General features: G+C 57.5%; 1 long non-coding RNA gene across 1 annotated transcript; it reads left to right on the top strand.

The window, feature by feature from the left end:
• Positions 1-427: 427 nt before the first annotated feature.
• On the top strand, positions 428-11,673 carry LOC132530805 (uncharacterized). The gene is made up of 3 exons (XR_009543894.1): positions 428-674; positions 932-1,082; positions 11,497-11,673. It is a non-coding gene; the product is annotated as an uncharacterized LOC132530805 (long non-coding RNA).
• The last annotated feature ends 3,548 nt before the right edge of the window (positions 11,674-15,221 follow it).

The following is a 15,221-nucleotide window of genomic DNA, read 5'->3' as shown; positions in this document are numbered from 1 at the left end:
GTCTGATTAAAGGTTGCTCCCTGGAACCAGAACCTCTTCGGGTGGGGCCTGTGCTTGGATGTTTAATCTCCCAGGAGACACGAAAGGGGGTCCGGGCTTAGCTTCAGCCACTTGTGGGCCAGGATCACCCGCACCTTCACGGCCAAGCATGTAAGTGTGTACCGTAAACTTACTTCAGATGTTTCCCATCTTCTCCTTGACGTCTTGGGCTAATAGCGCGAATGGAAGAACACTTACGGATCCTTCATTGTTCTTGTCTTCTGTGAAGTGAGCTGCCCCCAAATCACCCCGAGCTGTAGGACTGTGGTGGGCAGGCAGGCCTGGCACTGACAGGGTGAAGTGAAACCCCAAGGCCCGTGGAGAAACGAAGTGTAAGAATACTTTACAACCTTAAGTTCAACTGTGGTCAGCAACGCTGGCGATCATAAATGTCATGGGGAAGAATATTTTTAGGACATCAAAAGAAAATACGCAAACTTTTATATCGTTTCATACACACTTCAGTTGGCCTGATTTTATGAACATGAGCTTACTTCAGGCAACTCCAGAAGTTCGAGTGAGTGGAATTTAGGAGGAAGGCCTGGCTCGGGATGGCATCCTCGGGCAGGCTCTGAGGGCACGAGCACCAGCCGCGGTCTCCCACGAGGAACTGTGGAGACACCTGCGAGAAACAGGTATCGCTGAGCTGCCTGTGCGTGTGTAAATGTGAATATGATTTAATCCAATGTGTAACCAAATAACCACAAGGGTGGATTATGCAAAAGACAGTTGTAGTTAAACGAAGGCCCGGTTTCTCGGGGAACGGAGGAACAGAGGCTTCAAAGGGAAGTGTGTTCAGGTGCTTCATCCACGTGGCACTCGTCTCAGAGTCCAGTCATGGCACGAGGCCCACTGTGTGTCTTTCTGTCCTGAAGTCTGGCTTGCATTTTAGGTACAATGTTTGCATCTTGGCTTACGGACAGACAGGAAGTGGGAAGAGCTTCACCACGCTGCGCCCCGCGTTCCAGGGAGGAGCCAGCCCCACCGTCGGAATCCTTCGGCGACTTGGACATCATCCCCAGAGCCGCTGGAGGACTCTTCAGGTACCGGGCGGGGAGTGAGGATGAACAGAGAGATACAATAGACGCAGGTGCTGAGGGTGACAGTGTGTGGGAGACCACGTCCCATCTCCAGCAGGACACGTTCAGAACTGCCGAGCGTTCACTTCTGGGCGTTATTACCACAAATGCTAGAAATGCTTATGACACATTTATGTCGAAATTCTATCAGTGAGACAACACTTCTCGAGGAGATCTCTAGTTAGATGGCTTCTTCGGCCAAGGGAGGGTGGAGGGTGCAAGACAGAGCGGGGAGGGGGCAGAGTGAAAACCCGTGGGTTTGCCCTTCTTCCTGCCTGGGAAGAGCAGACGCACCTGGTCCTCTTTGTGGGGTGACAGCAAACGTGCGTTGAAGAGTCTCCTGTGCCACTAACACGGCCCCAGGAGCCACAGAGGCACATCCCCAGCTGTTGTCACGATTTTCCCACTACAGTCACTGCTAGAAAAAACCAGTAACAGTTGCCCCTGTGGTCCAGGAGGCCGTGGTGCCAATGTCTCCTCCCGTTGGTCACTGACCTCCCGCACTTGGGGAGTCCCGGTGTGAGATACTCATCTTCACTTTTTAAGAAAATTAACTAATTAATTTATTTTTGGCTGCGTTGGGTCTTCGCTGCTGTGCACAGGCTTTCTCTAGTTGTGGCGAGCGGGGGCTACTCTTGGTTGCAGTGCACAGGCTTCTCATTGCAGAGGCTTCTCTTGTTGGGGAGCACAGGCTCTAAGTGTGCGTGCTCAGTAATTGTGGCTCTCAGGCTCAGTAGTTGTGGCATGCAGGCTCAGCAGTTGTGGCACGTGGGCTCAGTAATTGTGGCTCTCAGGCTCAGTAGTTGTGGTACACAGGCTTAGTTGCTCTGCAGCATGTGGGATCTTCCCGGACCAGGACTCGAACCCGTGTCCCCTGAATTGGCAGGCGGGTTCCTAACCACTGCGCGGCCAGGGAAGCCCCAGCTCATCTTCACTTTTCTCACCGTTTCCTAAGAGCTGTGGCTCACCCCACGTGCGCGCCGTATGTCCCTAGAGCCTGTCAGCCCCTGGAGGGAAGGCGTCTGCTGCGGCAGGTGTTCAGTGGAGCCCGCTGGCCCTCTGTGCTCCTATAACCCCTGGAATTCGGCTTTTGTCTCCATATCTTCTTACGTCGTCCTTTTGTGTCTTAAAATCAGAGCCAAAACCTAAGAAGTCCCACAAAAGCCTGATATTTTGGTTCCTCTTCAAACCAATATTCTTTCATTATTAGTGCACGTGAAAGATGTATTTGTTAATTTACTTCTTCTAACCCCTTCTGAGAAAAAACCTCAGTGAAATATTCCCCAGTTTTTGGTAGTTCTTGTTCTCCAATTATCTCCTGTGATTTTCAGAATCAGATTGTTTCCTAGGAGATCAAACCCGTCAGCACTGGTGAGCTGCTGCTGCGGTAACAAGCATCCTGAAAGTCCCTGAGGCCACAAGGCCCTCGAGGGCTGTGCTCAGCGTGGCCACCAGAACGCATGGGGAAGGCCTGGGACGAGGCCAGCCCGGGGGACCCTGCCTGTCTCGTCGGCCTGAGAAGGCAGAGGGCCAGACCTGAGTTCCACGGGCAGGACACTGTGGGCAACAGAGCAGCCCTCCCAGACACAGGGGTCACTCACTTAGGGACGAAGCCCTCCTCTGGGGACACGGCACCACGTGAAGCGTTTGGTTCCGTTTCAGGTTCAAGACACAGAGGCTTTGGCGTGAGTCAGAACTTCTCTGCAGAGCCAATGGCATTTGTCAAGGGTGTCACCCGGTCCCTCTCCAGGGACCCCTCGGCTGGCCACAGCCACGCTTGCTGGAAGTTGGGTAGCAGCATGGGAGGGTGTGGCAGGACTGCTGCAGCAGCGGGTGGCTTTCCTGGATGTCACGGAAGAGGGACACGGGAGAGACAGGTAGTGGGTGAGAGAATGGTGCTGTGTCCGCCACGGAGAGGGGTCCTGGGGAGAAGCGCTCCGCCCGTCTCCCCGGCCCTCATCTTACCCACATTTAAAGCGGCTGATCCGAGCGGCGGCAGGTTACCAGGTCACCAGGTGTGCTGGTAACGCTCACAACCGTCCAGCCCAGTGGAAGCAGCGTGGCTGGTGCCAGGCATCAAAGCATTGACCGGTAACTTACCTCCCTGCTAAGCATACTTTCAAGGCCCAGAAACAGAGAGATGAGGCGATAGAAAGAAGAGCCCAGGTCAGAAACGGGGCCAGAAGCGCGGGGAGTTAGGGAACCCTCCCCCTGAGCCTCACACGGCTGCCGTCTTCGTGTCTTGTGCTGGGGCCCCCGGGGGGCAGGCAAAGCAGGGCTTGGCTTCATTGAATCCCTGGTGTGAGCTATGCACCTGCTTACAGTCTGTTCCAGACGAAGCTGGATTTGCAGACGAATAACGTACAGGTCATGTGTGTTTGGTTCTGAAGCTTGTCCACGAGGGCAGCAAACAGAGGCCAAGGACTCAGGGCAGGACAGAGGCTGCTGAAGGCGTCCGGAAAGAGATCCATTAGGACCACACTTGGACAGTCAGCCTGTTAGAGATGGACACACAGCTTCACCAAATAGGGACGTCACACTGACACATTATTAAGTCACCTCGTTTCTACAGCGGGTTTATTCATGTTTTGAGTCTTGGGCATGAAGTGATAACTTAAATTATAGTGACAGGTGCTCCCACAGAGCTCGGGGTCTTACAGCGTTAGGAGCCTTCAGACGGGATTGTGACTCTGTTCTTCCGAGTGGGTGGCCACGGGCGAGGCTTACCTTACTGTCATCGTTTGCAAAATGAGAATGATAGTCCAAACATGGAAAATTTTCTACCTCTTTGTTTTCGAATCACAAGGGGACAAGATCCAGAAAGGAACGTGTGCAGCCGTATTCGTGGGTGAGTTTGTGCCCAACTCAGGATGCAGCACAAAACCATAATAACCTCGGGCATCGGTATCAGAGGATGTTTATATGAACGCTTTACCTTAAAAAAGGTTACTCTTAAATTGCTAAGGGGACCAAAGGAAGGTATCCCCCTGCCATTTCCAATAAAGCAAACTTCTAGTTGGGGTTCTTTCTGCCTAACACCCTCTGCTGCGTCCTCGGGAACCCAGCTGCTGGCCTGCCTCTTCTCCAGTGGCCTCGGCTGCCGTTCTTACCCACGGCATTTGCAAGGCTTTTCTACCTGCTGGACACCACTGCAGGTACATGTGACCCTGTTCAGCCCTCAAGGTGTCTAGAACAGAAACAGACAAATAACCAGGACCCAGGAGGACCCGGGCGGGAATAGGTGAACAGGACGGAAGTGGCCGAGGGGGTGCTCGTTGGCGGGGGCTGTGATGGACCCGCCACCTCCCCCCACCCTGACTCTGGGCTCAGCGCCTGTCCTGCGTCTCATGGGGGCTTCTGCGTATTTTATATAAAATGTATCACACTATATAGGAATCGTTTGCCTACTAAACACTTTGTTTCTTCAAAGCCAAGAATGAAGACTAGTTTTACCATTGTTCCCAGAATCTAGCCAGTAACTGAGTGATACTCGTGTGACGAATGAATCAACGCATTAAACAAAGCAAATACTTAATTTAATGGAAGAAAAATCTTTCCAATTAGCTCCCCGGTATTGTAGAGATAAGACATGTAATTCAGGTTTGGGGCCCCTCGGAGGGATGGAGCTGAGTGCTAAGAGGGGGTCTGTGTGCATTTTTCCTGACGTGTGGCGGAGGGGGTGTACAATCTGTAGCTTAGCGCACCTTGGTTTTTCACTTTTCAGACAGATATTCTTACAGTGTCCTCAGCAAACCCCAGTGCTGAGAACAACCCCAATCTGAGCTCTTTGCTAGCAATTATTTTCATCAGAGAATTTAGCTTATATTTCTTTCATTGTCGTCTTTTTGATCTTTTCTTTTTTTACAATTTATTTATTTATTTTTGACCGCACTGGGTCTCCACTGCTGCGCGTGGGCTTTCTCTAGTTGTGGCGAGCAGGGGCTACTCTTCTTTGTGGTGCATGGGTTTCTCATTGTGGTAGCTTCTCTTGTTGTGGAGCACGGGCTCTAGGCGCGCAGTCTTCAGTAGTTGTCGCGCACAGGCTCAGTAGTTGTGGCTCGCAGGCTCTAGAGCGCAGGCTCAGTAGTTGTGGCAAACGGGCTTAGTTGCTCTGCGGCATCTGGGATCTTCCCGGACCAGGGCTTGAACCCGTGTCCCCTGCATTGGCAGGCGGATTCTTAACCACTGCACCACCAGGGAAGCCCCTAATTTTCTTAATTATCATTAGAAGACATTAATGGCTCATTTTATCCATAGCTCTCTTGTGGATGCTGGTGAAAAACCCAACCCAGCAATGGTTGAATAGGACCCGTCCAGGCCAGTGCTCAGAATGTCTTTATGGACAAGGAAAAGCACAGTAGTCAGAATCAGACTGGCTTTGCTGGGCAAGTGTCCAAGATGAAATTGTTTGTCCCTTGGTGACTGGGTTGTCTGTCAAAGGGACAAAGCAGGGACGTGGGCGTCGGGGAGGAAACCCAGGGTCAGGGTCACTTCTCCCTGGGGTAGGCCTCTGGGGTTTTGCTCTAAGTGTGTAGTGTCTTTATTTTTAAACTGATCTGCAATCTGCATGTAGTACTTTAAAACCTAAAACAAAATAAGATGTGTGGTTGTTTTCTTAAGAGCCTGGGTGGGTTTTAGAGAGGTCATGGTCAGGGCTTAGTTGGAAGGCACTATACCAGTGGAACTGACTCAGTTATCTCCCCTGAAACAGGACAGATTTTAAAATAAACAAGCCCAGTTGCTGGACCAGGGCTCAAAGCCTCTGCAGCTTGCTTTGGGCTTCTGGGTGGGATTAAACTCGGGTGTGGTGACTTCTGAATCAAGGCTGCGGGCTCTTCAAGCATCTTTATAGAATGTGATTAGAAACCGAATGCTGGAATCATTGATTTAGATACAACTCAGATAAAACTGTCTGTATTCCCAAGACAGTTCTTTTTCTCTGCAATTTAACGAGGACATTCCCTTCTTCCTCCGTCATCTTGATTAGTGAGATGCTGCCCTGTGATCATGAATCATGGGTTTTGCTGCCCATTTTCCAGGACTGTCTCGCACTGAAATCATTCTCTAACCGCTTTCTCCACGGGGTTAGCTAAGCTCCTCTGACGGTTTAGTCTCTTGTGTGTCCCTCCCTGCCCCTCCTCCAGGCTGATTTCAGAAGATCCGTCAAGGAGCCCCGAGGCGGAAGTTTCCATAGTGGAAGTTTATAACAATGACATTTTTGACCTCCTGGCCAACGACAGGTGTCGAGAGGCGTCTGGGTCGGAGCCACAGGTGCCGACAACCCAGGAGGGGAAGGAGGTCTCTGGGCTGACCTACGAGTGAGTAGTCCAGGTGCCGAGCTCTGGGAACAACGGCACCTGCAAGGGGCCCCACGGAGAACCGGCCGCGACGTCCAAGTCGGTGCTGTCCCCGAGAGATGGTCCATTGTGTTTCACTGCTTAGTGTGTGGTTCACAATTTTCAGTTTGCTTTAGAAGTGATCTTTAAAATCACAATGAAAGCAAATTAATTAATCCTTTAGAATATCTTCATTAAGAGTTGACGGGACAGGTGTTATCCCCGCAGCTCAGCTGAGGGAACAGGTGTGGAGAAGTCACAGGACTTGCCCGAGGTCACTCAGTTAAGCACAGTATCCTTGGACTCCACTTGCCATGTCAGTATTTTACCGAATACACTAAGGAAGCACAGCTCCTCACCTTAATTAGATCTTCTCCGCAGAGCTCTGCATTCTTTCTTTCTTTTTTTTTTTTTTTGCGGTACGCGGGCCTCTCACTGTCGTGGCCTCTCCCGTTGCGGAGCACAGGCTCCGGATGCGCAGGCCCAGCGGCCATGGCTCACGGGCCCAGCCGCTCCGCGGCACGTGGAATCTTCCCAGACCGGGGCACGAGCCCGCGTCCCCTGAATCGGCAGGCGGGCTCTCAACCACTGCGCCACCAGGGAAGCCCCAGGGCTCTGCATTCTTAAACTCATGTTCGTGAATCAGCTTTGCTCCAAGCGGGGGGTCACCTGACTGACCACACAGGGAGGAGAAGGGATAAAGGGTCAGCGTCATGCTGCCTGCGTCCTGTGGTCTCGAAGTTATCGAGGGAAGGGTCTGCAAGCTATTTCTAACACTTGAAAAAGCCTAAAGGAAATCACGGTAAGTTTACACAAGTTATCCAAAACTGTCAGCTTTTGATTAATAGACAACATGATCAAAATATTGTCTCCTGCAGATCAAAAGTTCTACGTAGCTGTCATATCTCATGAATTAAAATAGGAAAGTAAATTAAGTTTTTCTTTCATAAGTTTGATTTGATACACAGAGTATGTTAAAGTCTTGAGGCTCTTGAGGGTGCCGTACCTGAAAGAACGCTTGAAGTTGCAAAGGCTGGGAACCTCCATTTGGTTCCAGAACAGCTGATTATTTCAGGGTGAAGCAGTTAGAGGCACAGTAAGGCAGTCAGGCCTCATAACAGTAAAAATCTGATTTATGATGTTTAATTTTGTCTACGATGTGCTGCCTTCTTGAGCTGGGTACGCTTAGCTTGTATGCGAGGTCTCTGTGCGGAGAGTTAGAGGTTGACGTGCAGGCGGCCTCCCCGGTCCCTCGGGGACGTTCGTGTGCTCTGGGCACCCTCGGGGTCCGCCTGCAGTGCGGTGGGGCTCGTGACGCTCCTGGCGGGGTCCGCAGCTCGGCCGCGCAGGCGGCCACCGCAGCGCCTGCCGACTTCTCCAGATCTCACCTGCTGACCGCGGTGCCTCGACCACAGCCACTTCCCCCGCAGCAGCGGCGAGCGGCCGTCGGCGCCCGGTCAGTTGCCTGTAATAGAAAGCCACGTGCGAAGGACAGAATCCGCGCACCTGCAGGCTCTGGGCATCGCACAGGGCCCTGGGGAGGAACTGCAGCCACATATTCGGAGGGTCTGGAACCCAAACCCAAGAGCCACAGGGACCCCAGGCTGCGAAGAAAGGGGGTGTGGGCTGGGAGGAAGGAGGGCGCTTTGTTAAATAAGAAGGAAATGGCATATTTCTACCTTGGAATGTGATGCATTCAGCATGAATGACGCTGTAATTGTGATTTGGGCTTAGAAAGTTACACACCAGTATATAAAGTGATTCCAGTTGTGTAAGAAAATCATGCACGTGTCGGCAGGTTCTGTAGGTCATCACTGGTCGGTAAGTCTAGGGGAGCGCACATGGGGTCACCTGCGGGGTTTGTGGAAACACAGACACCCCCTCACCCCACACCGTGATCGCAGCCCCAGGGCTGGGGCGAGGCCGAGGGATGTGCACTTCTCCAAGCTCACGGGCCCAGAGCCGCCGTGGAGAGCTACTGGTCTAGGGCCTACACTCGGTAACAAAGAAGCCCCGGGCCCAGGGGGTTCACCCTAGAAAGGGCATCCTCACCCCAGTCTCAGGCCAGTGTGGGCTACGTTCCTGACCCATCTTGTCTCGAGGTCACTTGAAACTCATGGCCCAGGCAAGGGGGCAGAGAGGGGAAGGCGATGCCCGGATTACTAACTGCCCACCAGCCGGACCCGCACTAACCAGTCCTAGGACCGACCTTGCCCCCAGGGAGCGCCGGGCGGACAGTGCTGCTGAGGGAGCCCTGGCTGTTGGTGCCCACACGTCTGGTCCACAGACGAAAAGGCTGGGCGCCCCCAGGCAGTGGGCCCAGAGCCGCTTTCATGTTCTTTCTAAACGTAAGTGTGTTTTCTTTGCTTTCTACATAGGGATACACTATTTAGGGTTTGTGTAAAAAATCTTTTAAAAAAGTCTGTTTAGGAATAACACACGATGAAACTGATATGTACATCAACATGAAGAAGACTTTCTCAGAAGTTTTGTGGTGTATTATTAAAACAGAAATTGTAGAATTTATTTCTATAAGGTAATAGATTTTTCCGCTGGGATTTTAATTAATGTCATTACCAAGTCTTTCTAACGAACCTTAGCTCATTTTCTTGGAACTACTTAGGCACTAGTTCAGCTTTCAACAGTGAAAAATGCTCTCTCCTGCCTGTTCTTTCCTATTTTACCCAGAGGATCCCCTCAGGGTCACTGGGCCCCTTTCCTGTCAGCCTTTAAGAGGAAGGGATGAAGCCAACCAGGGTCTTGCTCTGTGCGAGGTGTTGGCCTCTGGGACGGAGCTGGAGGGGCCTCAGCGGGTGGCAGGCTGAGGGGAGCTTGGGGACCGTCTCCTGTCACTTGTCACTCCCCGGCAGCAGACCCGCGGTCAAGTCGGTCACTGCCCACGGAACTCCTCTGCCCCGCACCCCGGTTGCCGGCCACCGGGAGGAGCCCGAGCACGTCCTGCAGAACCGCTTCTGTGTCGCCGAGGACCCAAGGACTCGGGCGGGGGTCCCTGGGCCCCGCCGGCCACGGGGAGCTTGTGCGCGCCAAGCTGCGGCTCGTGGGCCTGGCGGGCAGCGAGCGCGCGGGTGAGAGCGGGAAGCGTTCCCCTGGGTGGCCTGGGGACCAGGGGTCCTGACCGTGAGCGGACGGGGGTCCCAGGCCCGCTGTCCCCTCCCAGCTGCCCTCAAAGCTCCAGCCCCATCCTCCTGGTGCCGTCTCAGCACCGAGACCCTGTGTGTCAATCCAAACACTGCTCCCTGCGGGCGACCTGCGGGGCGAGGAGCCCGGTTCCCCTAAAAGCTTCCCCTGCTGGCGCTGCGTGGGTGTCAGAGGGGGACACCAAGGGGACGCAGGGTCTCCTCCACCTGCTCTTCCCGAGAAGCCTACATTTTGCTTTTCTGATTCATCCTGAATTCATGTAAATCCTGTGTGTGGCGGGGTCTCTGCACTTTGCCAAGGTGTCTGGAGCGATGGGATCAGCCCTGAGGGAGACTTCGTGCAGCAACTGGAGCCTGGCGGCCCTCGCAGACATCCTGGGGGTGCTGTCGGCAGGCAGAGGCCACGTCCCAACAGGAACAGCGGGCTCACGCACCTGCTCCAGGACGCGCTCGGCACTGCCGTCCCCATCGGTGCCCCAAAGAGGGGAACTGCTGCCCCGCTGCCCCTCGCCCCGGGCTCGCCCCTCCCGGCCACACCTCCTGGGGGGCTTCCCGGCGCTCGGGGTCACTGCCGGCCCTTCCTCAGGATTCGCAGCGCTGTTGAGAACACTGTCGCTCTTCTCAGTGTTGTCCGGCCCTGGGTGGTTTGTGGAGTGTGGGCACCACCAGCCCCTCCGGCTGGGTTCCAAGTTCCTAGGGGTGTGGCACACACAGGGGGTCTCTGAGCTGTGGGACTGCACTGCACTTGCACGGACGCCCCTGCTCTGGGCTGTGTGCACTGGCTGGCCATGTGGAGGCTGGACTCCTGGTTGCAGGTGCCAGAGACCCGACTGAGTTAGAAGAAGTGTGGGCGACCCTCGGGGCCGTTGAAGCATCAGGCTGTGGGTTTGGGGATCGAGGTGACCTGCCGACGTTGGCCCTCACCAGCTCAAGCTCTGAGCCGATGGGGGGGAACTCGATGGGGGCTCTGTCCTGCACCAGGCTGTCTGTCCCGGCAGGAAGGTTCCTGAGCTGAGCTTCTCTGTCAGACTTTCCTCAAGGCAGCCCTGGCCTAGCTCAGGCCGCCCACCCCGCAGGGAGCTCGGGACGGGAGGGGCAGGGTGGGCACCCCCAGCGTCTCCTACCGCATTTGACAACAGTTAAGTGGCTTGTCTTTCCTTGGGAGACACCGGTCATGGGAGGCTAATGGAGCTCCTGCCATGGGGGATAAACATGGGGCAGGGGATGGAAACACACAGGGGAGGGGTAGAAACGCAGGGGAGGGGACAGATTGCTCTGTTTGGAGCTGCAGCCCATCCTGGGATGACTGAGGTGACGCTCCAGGGCCCCTTCTGTCCCTGGTCTCGGGGTCTCCCTCTCGCTCTGTCCACAGGATGAGAGGGGGGCTGCTCCCAGGGCCCGTGCTCAGCCCAGGACGTGCATGGCTGAGGGGGAGGGGATGCAGGGCCGGGCGCCCGCAGCCCACACTCTAGTCCCCATGGCCGGGCTGCTGTTTCCGCCTCGGGTTCCCTCCGCGCCTGCCCTTCCCCTGTCTTTGGTCTTCCTCCCAAACTGTTCACCCTACTGCTGGCCCTTGAGGAAAGCAAGAGCTGGATTCCACTGTGGGGAGAAGCCCCTGTGCTCCTTGCCAAGGGCCCGGAGGAGGCCGAGGGCCCTGTGAAGCACAAAGCGGGACCCCAGCCTCACCAGGCGCAGCCGGGGGCCTCTGCCCCCTAAGCTGCAGGGGCACTCCGCGGGGAGCCCCTGGGGGCCGGGCTCACCCCTCCTGAGCCGGTGCGTACGGAGACGGCGGGTATGGCCGCGACCTGGGCTTCGCAGGACCTTAGAGATGCCACTTTTGCATTAGAATCTTTCCAACTGTGTGTCGTCACTTCTTTTTTCAAGGAGCTGATGCAAAGTTACTGGGCAATCGTGGGCGTGGCCCAGGCCAGAGGCACGTGGCTGAGACGCTGCAGAGCCTGGGGCTTGGAGCCCAAGTGAGCGAGGCAAGCGGAGCGAGGCCGTCCAGCCCCCAGAAAATTCAGGTGAAGGAGAGGTGGACGCGGGCTTTTCTCCCTTAAAATGTGCTTCCTGGCATTGCCTATAATGCATGTGCTGTGAAAATAAACACGCTGAATTTGAAGCCTGTAAAGCCGGCCCACGTCTGGACAGATCACTGAGGCAGCAGGAGGCTGGGGGAGGCAGGTGCATCTGAGGAGCCGCCTTTGGGGAAGAGGACTTGGGCAGGGCCCACGGGTGGGTCCCAGGGGCTGGCCGGCTGCCGGCAGGAGGGACAGGGAACCTGTCCTCTCGTTCGGCACAGATGGGGTGTAATGGGGTGCCGGGTGCATGCACCCCACAAAGAGCAGGTGACTGTGTGTCCTTATTCCCCCTCACGAGGACCTGTTCGAGCCCATGTCAGGGGGCCGAGCATGATGGAGACTCGAGGGGGGACCCTGGCCCTCAACCCTGGGGCCTGCGGACAGAACTGGGGGGCCCTGCGGACTTGGAGAGGAGAGCGGGGCAGCTTTATCCCCCTGAAGCCCGGCAGCTGCGAACATGGGAAACACACCCCGTCGTTGTTCCTGGCTGTGGTCCTGGCTGTCCCCACATCCCTCCTGGGACAGGCGCAGCCCCGTCGCCGCCAGCGGCTGAGCGGGTGTCAGTGCAGTAATGGACTTTCTGCTGCTTCTCAGAGCATCTGAGCATTGCTACAGGCCCGCCAGGCTGCGGAGGGCCGTCCACAAGGGTGGACCATCCACGTGGCTCTCCCCACATCACCCCATTGCTCCGAGGGTTTGGCACGTGCCCAGAGAGGACGGTGCTCAGGAGGGAGCTGCCCGGTGCAGGGCCCGGCGGGCAGGTGGGCGTGGAGGCATCAGCTGCTTAGTGCCGTGTGGCCACCCGTGTCCCAGCAGGAAGAGTCTGTAGCTCCGCAGCAGGGAACACGCGGGCGTCCCCGAGAGAGGACCAGGGTCTCGTCACCGGTCTCACAGAGGGCGTGACCCCAGCCTCCGGGAGCCTGGTCCGTGAGGCCTGGCCCTGGCCTGGCCCTGTCGGGGAGGGAGGAAGATGAGCGGGAGAGGGGGTTGCCCGGGTGGGAAGACCCCGCAAGGGCTGCCACGCTCCGGGCAAGAGGAATCCCAGAGCCGCGCGGAAGATGTGCATTCTGATTTAGATCAGAATGGTTTAGATCTTTTCTACACGCGGAAATGAAAGCGATAACACCCAAAGACGAAGCGAAAAGCTGAGGACCCTGGCAGAGATTTTGTGCACAGCTCAGGGAGTGGGTCGCAGTGGGTCCGGGTCAACGCCCAGGCACAGCCAGCACCTCCAGGAAGGATGGGACACGCTGGTCCCAGCCCAAAGGAGGGCCTCCGCTCCACAGTGGCCGCCAGTGTCTCGGGCTGGGCACTCTGCACCCCTCCAGGGCACCCACCTCCCGAGTGTGCCTTCTAGGTGCCCACGACAGGAGGGGGGCAGCCGCGCGATGCAGGAGCCGTGGGCTGCGCCCTGCGTCCCCGCCGCCGGGACACGGCTCCCCGGGGACCCGAGGGGCCAGCGCTGGGGGTGGGAGGGGCGCTGCACGAACGTGGCAGCGACGGAAGCAGCAGAGCGCAGAAGTGTCCCGTATTCACAGCTCAGATGTCGTGAGCAGCGTGGCCAGTGGAGGCAGACTCTTCTAAAATGGTGAAAACTCCCTAACGTGACAAACAAATCAGTTTCCGCTTCCCTCGACTCACGTGACTTTCGCGTTCCTGCGAAGAGGGGCGTTAAAGCAGCAGGGGCGATCCCGCGTGACGTGGCGGGAAGCAGCGTGGGGGCCCAGGCTCAGCGCACGCACGGTCCTCACCTGGGAGTGCCCGCCGGCGTGTCGGCAGATCCTGCGGGTGTGAGGGATGTGTTCGCGGAACAGGACCGTCTGCGCGCTGCGTAATCCTAGGACGCCCAGCCCCCTCTGGTGACAACCTGAGACTGCCACTGCGCCGTCGCCCCCCGAGGGCTTAAAGGGCTGGCCCGAAAGCAGGTGGGTGCGACTGCAGCGAGCTCCGCTCTCAAACTGCCCCTCCCCTGCTTGCCAAGCTTAGGAACCCCGTCAGTGGGACGAGGCCTTTGGGGCGGATTCGAAGCCGCAATACAGCAGGACAGCAGTAACCGAGTTTCTCCACAGGACAGGCGCGGACCGCAGCAGCTGGGCAGGACCGCTGTCAGCTCCTGCGTCTATTTCGGCGTAGAAGAGGGAGCTGGGGAACACGAGTGCCCAGAGAGCCAGGGACAGGTCACAGCCCTGAGGGCTGCGAGGCCAGAGGAGCCGCCCGCCATGCTCCCATGGTGCGCGGCCGTGTGAGATGGGCTCTGCCCTGAGGGACAGTGGCCGCTGCTCTAGGCACTGGGCCCTGGGCCAGGCTCCGTGGGACCATCCGATCGTGCCTCTGTTCGTCCCCCGGGCCCACGCGCCCACCGCCCCCGCTTGGCTGTTCTTTGGGGAGAAGCAGGTGGCGGCGGCTGTGGCGGGTACAGCGCCCCACCTCTCTCCCGTGCGTGTGACCAGTTCTCCCTGCTCCACGTCCCCTGTCCCCCCACAGCCCCGTGTCCTCCTGCGGTGAGAACAGCACCCGGGAGACGCTGCCTGCCGCGCTGGACGCCCGCTGAGGATGTCCCTTGAGACAGTCACTGGTCGCCCAGGCCTGGGCCACCACGAGCCTCATGGTTGGAACAGAGGGCCACACCCTGACAGACAGTGACAGGGGCATGCGGAGGAGGGGGAGAGCTGCCACCGGCCAAGGGCAGGCATCCTGGGGGCCGGCCAGGGCTGTGTCAGCACGTCGTCGTGGCTGATGGCGTCCCAGCCCTCAGAGTGGCCACTGGCCAGCCTCAGGACAGAGCACAGGACAGCTCTCTGACTCTGCGCTGTTGGCAGAAACAGAAAACACTTCATTTGCGGAGGAGGCAGACGTGGGGTCTCAGGCTCACCGTGGCGTCCCTGTGGGGCGCCAGCACGCTGTCCAGCTTCCAGGGGTCCCGCGGTCCAGGCACGCGGGCAGCTGCCCACACCCTCCCTCCGGGGGGAGGCCCGGGCTGGGCCGGAGGCAGGGCTCGTGGGGCCCAGAGGGAGCCGGCACCGCCCCCTGGGCGCCCTGGGCACCTGCACCAGGCGTGTCGCCCATGTCCACTCGCTCACTCAGTCACGGGGCCACCCCTGGGAAGCCCACTGCACGACGCTGCGCCCTGTGGGAGCACCGGGCTGCTCCGTACATGGGGCAGAGCCCCGCCCTCGAAGACTCCATAACCAGTCGGGGGTTAGATGTGGCCCCCATGTCTGCGCCCCCGTCCACACAGCAGCAGCAGGGGCAGGTGTGTGGACCAGAACCTCTCAGGTAGACCCAGGTGCCCCCGCCCTGCTGTCCCGGGACAGGCCTCGTACAAGGACAGATGAGGGAGGGAGCTGGCCGTCTTCGGGGACTTGTTGCCACTCTGGGGAACCTGCTTCCCGGACTTGCTAACCATCGCCAGGCCGAGCTGCCCGCCGCGGACGGCCCAAGCCCTTGGGCTACACTCACCCCGCACCTCCCTCTGCCGGCTGCCCCCCTCCCCCTCAAAGCCTCCAGCCATGCCCACGAGATTCCCCG

This window comes from Lagenorhynchus albirostris, chromosome 12 (genome assembly GCF_949774975.1).
Source record: "Lagenorhynchus albirostris chromosome 12, mLagAlb1.1, whole genome shotgun sequence".
In the NCBI taxonomy this organism is placed as follows: Eukaryota; Metazoa; Chordata; class Mammalia; order Artiodactyla; family Delphinidae; genus Lagenorhynchus; species Lagenorhynchus albirostris.
The sequence above is the reverse complement of the archived record's forward strand: the minus strand, read 5'-3'. Positions and strand labels throughout refer to the sequence as shown.